The sequence below is a fragment of the Jaculus jaculus genome, chromosome 7 (assembly GCF_020740685.1).
Source record: "Jaculus jaculus isolate mJacJac1 chromosome 7, mJacJac1.mat.Y.cur, whole genome shotgun sequence".
Taxonomy (NCBI): Eukaryota; Metazoa; Chordata; class Mammalia; order Rodentia; family Dipodidae; genus Jaculus; species Jaculus jaculus.
In genome coordinates this window covers 113,524,370-113,534,335 of record NC_059108.1, presented here as the reverse complement: position 1 = coordinate 113,534,335, position 9,966 = coordinate 113,524,370, and the positions used below count along the sequence as shown (strand labels likewise).

General features: G+C 42.3%; 1 pseudogene; it reads left to right on the top strand.

Annotated features, from left to right (window-relative positions):
- Positions 1-2,172: 2,172 nt before the first annotated feature.
- Positions 2,173-2,891, top strand: LOC123462344 (annotated as a pseudogene).
- The last annotated feature ends 7,075 nt before the right edge of the window (positions 2,892-9,966 follow it).

The following is a 9,966-nucleotide window of genomic DNA, read 5'->3' as shown; positions in this document are numbered from 1 at the left end:
CCAAAGATGAGCAAGAGCTTCTCACTGGAGTCCATGGTCCTCATCTCCATGGGATTCTGACTTGGTTCCCAGTATGAGCTATGAGTTTCTTCCATTGTGTGGGTCTCTTATCCAATCAGAGAGCCACTGGTTACCCACATAGGCTGAGTCCCACTATTGCACAGGTGTGTACATCTGGTCCAGATGGTTGATTTCATATCTACTAGGATCCCTTGCTTCTTCAAAATGTTGGTGGTCATTTTCCCCCAGAAGTTCATGTAGTGCTTTTCAGCACTATGAGGGCTAGCCATCAGGGAGCTAGCTTCTGTAAAGGCATTTCTTTGCAGTAGCAAGTACCTGAAATTCACATACATGTACACACACACACACACACACACACACACACACATACTCATGTGCAAATAAATTTTTCAAAAAGAAAAATTATAGTGCATATCTCTATACTCAACACTAAGGATGCTAAAGCAAGATCTCAATTTTACTACATAGATAGTTCAGGACAAGCCTGAGCTACACAATAAGACCCTATCTCAAAAAGCAAGCCAACAAAAAATAATAAAGATCTGAGGATTAGATGAAATGATGCATGTGGAGCACTTAATTCAGTGGGTAACACAGAAACTAACAACACATACCAGTTTTGATAACAATAGTGGGCACTGACCATGTAAAAACAAATATTACCTTTATTAAGCACAAATTACTCAAAATTCTGTAGAGCAAATAGATGTGTGTCCAGTATAGGGTGGTACCATTAACATACAAGCAATATATCCTGGATTTTTCATAATGGCCCACATCTCAACTCTTCTTCCCCTACTAATGGACTTGAAGCCCATGTATACCTGATTATCTTATTCATAATACATGGTTTCTATAGTAGAATAAAACACAGTTGAAATAAAGTACTGAAGAGGCATTAGAAACTTTTGGTTTTAACTAATGTATTTTCACTAAAGAGGCCATTACACATGAAACTACTAAAAGGCAAGATAAAATAGCAGTCAGACCCACATACTTACACCATGATATTAAGATGCTAAGTGCTACAAGGGTCATGGAAATTCAGAGTGGTCAGACATGGTGGCACACGCCTTTAATCCCAACACTCAGGACGCAGAGGTAGGAGGATAGCCATGAGTTCAAGGCCACCCTGAGACTACACAGTGAATTCCAGGTCAGCCTGGGCTAGACCCTACCTCAAAAAACAAAACAAAAAGCAAAGCAAAGCAAAGCAAAGCAAAGCAAAGCAAAGCAAAGCAAAGCAAAGCAAAGGAAAGGAAAGGAAAGGAAAGGAAAGGAAAGGAAAGGAAAGGAAAGGAAAGGAAAGGAAAGGAAAGGAAAGGAAAGGAAAGGAAAGGAAAGGAAAGGAAAGGAAAGGAAAGGAAAGGAAAGGAAAGGAAAGGAAAGGAAAGGAAAGGAAAGGAAAGGAAAGGAAAGGAAAGGAAAGGAAAGGAAAGGAAAGGAAAGGAAAGGAAAGGAAAGGAAAGGAAAGGAAAGGAAAGGAAAGGAAAGGAAAGGAAAGGAAAGGAAAGGAAAAGAGAAGAAACAAGATAAGAAAAGAAAATTCAGTCTCACTACATGCAGAAAATGGGCTCCCTGGAAAATGAGTACCAGTGTTCAAATTTAAACTGGGTGACTCTCTTGGCAAGAGACAGGTGCAGGCAAGAGGCTGAACATGGCCACTGGGAGAAGACAGTCAATTGTCCAATAAGTGATGAAATAGCAAATGTGTAGGAACAGTGGACATTCCATTGTGGATACACTAGTAAGAATCAGTGTCTTCAGACAATGTGCTTCCTAAAACAGCCTGAGAAAAGGAATTTGCTGGGTCCTGTACAGCTTGGTAGAAATCTAATGTGTAACTACCGGGAGCCATACGGGGCACAGGGTGGGGTGTAAGCCAGTGTCATCCACCTCTGAAGCAATACAGGCTCAGCTGGACTTAAGTGAATCTCTCAGGCACCTGTGCTACCCAGAAGAACAAGCCCCAAGCATGTCCCACGCAGCCACTCTTGGGACCTGGAGGAGGGAAGCCAAGTGTGAGAGACTACTGATCGTAAAGTGCCCCACCGAGTCTCCACATCAGCTGTGGCCCTCTTCAACAAGGGCCTTTTTAATGGCTCTCCACAGAGGTCAGGCACAGGATGCACCCAAGTATGATCACAGGCACAAGGTCTATGGAACTGGATAGAAGAGGTAACGGGCATGAGCATTGGCACCAACTTCCAGATGGCACTAAAGGATGGCACATTCTCTGGGAACTCATAAACAAGCTACCGCCAGGCTCCATGATGGTCAGTAAGTCCTTACTGCCTCAGTTGCAGGATATTGGCAAATGTACTGAAGCTACTCAGGCTTATAGAAGCCACATGACGTATTTGACACAAATGATCTTTCTCAGGATGGAACCATGACCCAGGTTCAGTATAGCAAGTCTGGCAAACAGGATTCCATACAATCATTGACCTTGAATCCAAGTATGCAAAAAAAAAAAGCAAACAAGATGTTCAGATGAAGAAAAATTGAAGGCTGGCCAAAGAGCAATTGGTTTGCAAATAGGAACCAACAAATATGCCAGACACCCAGACATAGCACTGTAAAGTATGAACCCAGAATTCAAACTAACAACCCTTCTGACCAGACCACAATCAATCTGTAAACAGCTTCAAAGAAAAGGAGCCATCCAGGCATAGATGTTATCACTAGGTACCAGAAGAGGCATCTATGATCAAAAACACAGAACATAACAGCCAGTGGACATGTAGACCATTTCTCTACAGATGGATGCCAACCAAGTCACTTCCTGGAAAGGAATGAGTATATCTGCACTTGGTTGGCAAGTGTATGATTGCAGACACTGCTGCTCTCACACAGCCTCTCATTCATAGGCACAAAGGGGTCAGAAATCAGCAATAGCAATTATCAGGCCAAATATCCACCAGAGACGTCCAACGTTCAGCTAGCCTTGAACAACCTTTATCTGAGCCTCCTAAAACATTATTAAGCTACTGTACCTTGAAATGGTCTTACATTACCTTTCCTTTTTTCTACCTCTTTCCAAGATAGTTGCCCTTGAGTGCTCTAACAGTTAAATGCTACACCATAACCAGTTGCTACATACTATGAAAGAGAAGTACTCTCATAAGCCAATTCTTTTAGTAAACATCTATGAATTTTTACAATCTTAAACTGGTGCTTTCAAACAGTGGAAAACTTTTTTATAGTTTAATGTATCTGGTTTCTACATGGAAGACTAAACTCTGTTTATTGTAAATGTGGTTTTTGCCAACTAAATCTAAGATCCAGTGTTTTTGAAATGTACATGCCAGTGTCTCTGCAGTATTGTTTACTATGGTTTTTAAAACACTTGCTGGGCATGGTGGTGCACGCCTTTAATCCCAGCACTTGGGAGGCAGAGGTAGGAGGGTCGCTATGAGTTCAAGGCCACCCTGAGACTACAGAGGGAATTCCAGGTCAGCCTGGGCTAGAGTGAGACCCTACCTCAAAAAAAAAAAAAAAAAAAAAAAATCAGGCTGGAGAAGTGGCTTAGCAGTTAAGCGCTTGCCTGTGAATCCTAAGGACACTGGTTCAAGGCTCAATTCCCCAGGATCCACGTTAGCCAGATGCACAAGGGGGCGCATGCGTCTGGAGTTCATTTGCAGTGGCTGGTGGCCCTGACGCACCCATTCTCTCTCTCTCTCTCTTCCTCTCTCTCTCTCTCTCTCTCTCTCTCTCTCTCTCTCTCTCTCTCCCTCTTTCTCTCTGTCTGTCACTCTCAAATAAATAAATAAATAAAATTTTTAAAAAATCATGATACGGCATGGAGATATGTCTTAGTCTGGGAAGCCTAAGAACTCATGTTTGAATCTGCAGTTCCCACGTACCCAGATGCAGTGATGAAAGCATGCAATGTCACACGTGCCACAAGGGGGTGCACGTGTCTGGAGTTCGTTCACAGCAGCTGAAAGGCCCTGGCATGCCCATTCTCTCTCTCTTTCTTTCTCTCTCTTTCTCAAAAAATAAATATATAAATAAATAAAATAATATTAATAATAAAGGTCCCAATCCATGTGATTACATGGCTACACATTCTCTTACACTGATAGCATCTTTTCAGGAGCATTTTCTCAGTTTCCTTCTCACTTGGACAAAACACCTGATCAGAAACAGCTGAAGGAAGAAAAGTGTTTTCAGCTCACAATTTTGAGGTAACATCTACATGGCAGGAGAAACAAACTGGTGTCACATTGGCAGGGAGAAAGTAGTAAGAGATAAATTCTGAATGTTCATCCAGTTTTCTCCTTTTTATACAAACCAGAAATCCTGCCAATGGAATAGTGGAACCCAGTTAGGTGGATGCTCCCACCTACCCTAGAAAATTTCTTGCAGAGATGGTGGGCTAGTTTGAATGCATATCCTCCAATAAATTCAGGTGTTTATATAAAAAGGATTGTCTCCAGCTACCTAGCTGGAGGAGATGTTACAGGGAGGGTGGTGAATCCTGGGGTCCAACCCTAAGGTATTACTGGGGGTGGTCTGAACTCCAACCTAAAATATGCAAAGTGAGCTCTGAGGGGAGGGTCCTCCTGCCACAGGTTCCTGCATGTTTGCTTGTGGTACTAGCTGGGAGGTTGTGTCTCTTTGCTTGGATCTGTCAGAGGGTGCCAGCTTCTTCTGCCATTATGGAACACCCCCTGGATCTGTAAGCCTGAAAGAAACCCTTCCTCTTATATACTGTATATGGCTTGGAAGTTCATCCCAGCAATGTAGGGCTGACTGCAACACATGGTGATTCTAAATCCTATCAAGTTGGCAACCAGAGATTAACCATCATAAAAATGAACAAAAATGGCCCAAAGACATTTAGGTCTGAGTGTCACAGTTGCTAAATTCTCCTTTGTGCCAATGTATCAATGTAGAGTTGCTCTATTTGCATCAACTGCATTTATTGCTGCATTTCTCAAAATAAGCATTGTTTTGTTTTTATAAAAAAAATACTTTTGAAGGCTTGAGAGATGGCTTAACAGTTAAGGTGCTTGCCTGTGAAGCCTAAGAACCCATGTTTGATTCTCAGGTACCATCTAAGCCAAATGTACAAGGTGACACAAGCTCACAAGGTCACACATGTGCCCAAGGTGGCACACACATCTGGAGGCCCTGACATATCAGTTCTTTATCTATCTATCTATCTATCTATCTATCTATCTATCTATCTATCTATCATGTCTTGCTCTCACTCTAACTCTCTCATATAAAAAATACATTTGAACATTTAAAGATTAAATAAAAGGAAATCAAAGATATAAAAGCATTTTATTTAGCTACATATCCCTCTGCCTCATTGACTACTGTCACTTTTGCAAAATCCCATAAGCCTCACATGCTGACCCAGTGACTGGGTTTGAAGCAAGCTCCTCTTATGATCTTGACTTGCTCAGTCAAGTTAGGCAGTTTAGTGTTCCCAGTTCTGAGACACTGGCTTAGTAAGTAATCCACATCTCTACCTTGCCGAATTTAAAGCACTATTAGCAGAATTGGTCCCCTAGGAAATGTCAAGTCTGTCTTGATTTGGGAAACGCATTTGGCTGACATTATATAATCACTGATTAATTGATTATTTTCTTTCTCAATTTTGGATCTGATTTGAAACCATTTGGAAGCGAAAGGAGGATCCCCATGTCATGGATCTCCTCACATCAATACTTAGTAGGCATGTAACTATGTTCCAGAAGTCATCGGAGGAAGATAACTATAAGCTTAAAGGCTTTTTATTATCCAGTAATATAAAAGAGCAAGACCTCACTTCTGATTGTGGAAGGAGATGCACCATATTAGATGCAGTTCTGCAAGAACATGGCCTCCCACTCCCACGTGTAAAAGCAGTCAAGTGGTCCCCTTCATCAGGACTAGGAAATGTTTGGAAATGATGCATGTCGAGCAAATTTATAGTATCCCCAATTGCTCGTTTGCATTTTACTCTGAAATTGCTACTCCTGGCAATTCAAAAAGCCCATCTTTAACAGCAACACATCATCCCAAAGCACCCCTTTTTGACCATAAGCCTGTACCTTTTCCCATCTGGCAGCAAATACAATGCTTCAACTTAGAGAACATATAGTCTCTGTTCTCTTCAAGAACATTTACAGTTTAATCACTGGCTTTTTGTAAATCCTTCCAAGTTCCTCACCACCACCTTTCAAGAAGATAATTTGATGGACAACTGGTTAAGATGGCGGCGTAGGAACCACACCAAAGCAGCCTAGGGAAGAAAAAAACAAACAAAGAAAACCAGCAAAATACACACTTTTACTAAAAAGTGAGGTGTATAAGAAATTAAAACGTCAGCAGAGAAGTAGGAGAGATCCAGAGCAGCCAGAGCCCGCACAGGCAGGCAGGAGCGGCTCCAGCAGCAGTGGTGCCAGGTCCATGGGGCCACAGCGGCCAGGCTCAGCTTGAGCCACAGGAAAAGCCAGGTGAGGGGATTTGCCACTCACACCGGAGTTCTTCGCAAACTCAGGAAACATGAAGGGAGAACGGCAGTGAACAATGGAGGAGCAGACCAGAAGGTAGAGGATCACGTGGACCAGCAAGAGAACTAGAGCCACCATCCACAGCCTCCCCTCCCCCACCTCCAGTGCCCAGCTCTGGTGAACAGAGCAGCGGTCCAGAGACCCAGCCAGCCGACTTGAGCCCATAGTGCACTAAAAACGGACCCAAGCAGGAGCACAGCATAACTGAGACCAAAATCATCCCAAAAGGTAACTGGGATTACACCAGGTCAGTACGAGCCAAATAAGCCTGGTATATAGCTCTGAACTGGAAGTGCTGATTGCACCTTCCATATCAGGATAAATTATATATTAAATCTGATGGATGGTCAGATTTGCCATTCTTAAATAAGCTATATTTTGGGCTTGGTATTTGTTGCTTCTTGATTTATAGTGGCTTTGTTTCCTCTTCTGTTATACATTAGGGAAGGGTCTTACCTGGTCACAAGCTGACTTGGAACCCTCAACAGGCCAGAAATCTTAACCTCCTTGTTGACAGAGGATCTGGTTGTCACAATACCTACTCTTGCACAAATACTCTGTGCTGTTTTTCCTCAAATGTGTATATTGCTTAGTTAATTTTTAGAATCTATCTGTTTTTTGTTACACTCAGCCTACTTGAATACTCTCATAGCAGGCAAACCCAACACCTAGGTTCACTTTTGTAGATGCTCTGAGAGTCTTAACAGCCACATCTAGCACCTTAAGCTCCTACCCTGAAGATATATAACATCAAATTGATTGATACATCTAATAATACCCAGGTAACTAGAAAATCCAAGCATTAACTTAATCCAAGAAGATAACTTAGATACTTACAGTTTAAACAGTTTGTGCCACATCAGCTGGGGAGCCAAGGTTTGACTAAAGTAGCCATTGTTAGGAGCCACAGTACAGAGTTCTTAGAGAATTAAGTCAATAAAAGTGAATATACAGTGTTGTTTGAACAATCATAGAAGCAGACAACCCTATGAAATAGTTTACAAGGATGCTGCTCTTGAAACCAGAGAAATCAGCCAATACCCTGAGGAAAATAGCTGGAATATAACTGATAGGAAAGAAAATTCATTATTAGCTGGAATTAGGTTAAGATGGCTTGGTTTAAGGTTTCTGAGAGGAGAAACCACCCCAATGTAAAGAAATCATGTCTTAGCCACTCTTGGGCTCAAGAGATGGCTTAGTGGATAAGATGCTTGCCTGCAAAGCTTAAGGACACAGATTTGACTCCCCAGAACCCACAGAAGCCAGATGTACAAGGTGACACATGCACACAAGATCACTCATGCACACAAGATGGCACATGCATCTGGAGTTTGATCTCAGTGGCTAGAGGCCCTGGTGCACTAGTTTGTTCCCCCTCCCCCATCTCTCTCTCTTTCTCTTCTTCTCTCTCTCTCATAAAATTAAATACCCACTCTTGATTCTATCATGCTGTATTGAGCAAGAAACATTTTAGACTTCTAACTTAGGTACCCTATAAGAACCCTAATACTATGTGTGACTGCAAAGAGCTATTTTATTTGTGTGTGTGTGTGTGTGTGTGCCATCATGTAGTATATGGGAATTCTGACTTACATGTCAATGCCTCGTGAGTTTCATTAGTAAGCCTCAGTTTCCTGTGGGCTGGTCAGCACAGTGTAATTGACAAAACAAAGTTTCTGAAGAACTTGCCAAGGTGAAGACCCACTCATCAAGTGTGATGCCCTCTCCAAGGTACTGATTCCCTGGGGATCCTGTGGGGCATGACAGGCAGCCCCCATCTGGACCTGTTCCTGTGACGTCTTCCATCCACTGTTCAGTGTGTCTCCAACTTCAGTGTGCTACCAAATCACCTGAGGATTCTGTCAAAATGTAAGCCTTACAGACATTAGAGCCAAGTAAATGCATTATTTTTTCTATTGTTGTACAGAGTCCAAAATACTTCACTTTCCAACTCTGTGAAATAAAGAATTGAATGAGCTCATCATGAGGAACATGTTAGTTCTCTTGAGTTATTTATGAAGGATTGTTCATGAATGTGGTGGCGCTGTTCTTGAAGGAGTCAGAAGCTGTACAAGAAAAGGGTAATTAGTTAGTGATGCTGGCCCTGTGTTTAGGGTGCCAAAAAAAAAAAAAAACACGAAAAATCTTCTTTAGAGGATCGCTATGGTGTTTGTTGTTGTTGTTGTTGTTCCTGAGGTAGGGTCTTGCTCTAGCCCAGGCTGACCTGGAATTCACTATGTTCTCTCAGGCTGGCCTTGAACTCACAGCAATCCTCCTACCTCTGCCTCCCAAGGGCTGAGATTAAAGGTGTGTACCATCATGCCCAGCAATCCCTAAACTTTCTAATTTCTCATGGTTCTTGGAATTTATAGTAGAATGTTAGACAACTCTAAAAAGAAATAACTCATTGGATAATGAAAATAAGTCACCTAGAATTCCAGAATTAACAATTGTGTGTTTGAATTATGTGTGTGACAGCAACAATTGTTAAGCACAGGCTTTGGAATTCAGGTCTTCTATAAAGGAATTCCAGAAATAACATACCTCTCGCTTACTGGCCCCTGCCAGGGTGGTATTACAGTTTTGGCTATATGGTCAGGAGCATGAGGGAGCTGTCAATCACGTTGCCAGGATTTCCAAGTGTTGCTGTGAAATAAATTAGTTAAATTTTAATGGGAGATGGAGGAGATCCAGGAAAAACACGAGGAAGTTGTTGGACTATGAGTTCCTTCCTGAACTCTCCTCATTCTTGTTTTCAGTTCAATTTCATGCAAGTCAAAAGCCAGTAGAAGGGCTGGAGAGATGGCTTAGCGGTTAAGCGCTTGCCTGTGAAGCCTAAGGACCCCGGTTCAAGGCTCGGTTCCCCAGGTCCCACGTTAGCCAGATGCACAAGGGGGCGCACGCGTCTGGAGTTCGTTTGCAGAGGCTGGAAGCCCTGGCGTGCCCATTCCCTCTCTCTCCCTCTATCTGTCTTTCTCTCTGTGTCTGTCACTTTCAAATAAATAAATAAATAATTAAAAAAAAAAAGCCAGTAGAAATAAGTCACCTAAGTGTCCAATGTCCAATGTTAATTAAAATGGTTAGTAATAATGTAGAATATCATGACCCAAGAGGAAGAAATGGGACATGAAAATTATCACGGTTTGACTGAAATGTCCTCTGTAGGTTCGTGTGTTCTGAACACCTGTGGCAATTTGGGAAGTTGTAGGGCCTTTGGGAGGGTGGAGCCTTTCTGGAGGAGGTGTGTCACTGAGGACAAGTTTTGGGGTGATATAGGCCAGCTCTGAGCCCAGTACTCAGTCTACTTCCTTTCATCTGCTGTGGACATGGGATGCTGTGATCTATCTGCACTTGACATGCTTTCTCCACCACGATGAAACTTCCCCTCAACACTGTAAGCTAAAGTAAATTCTTTCCTTTCCACAAACTGCTT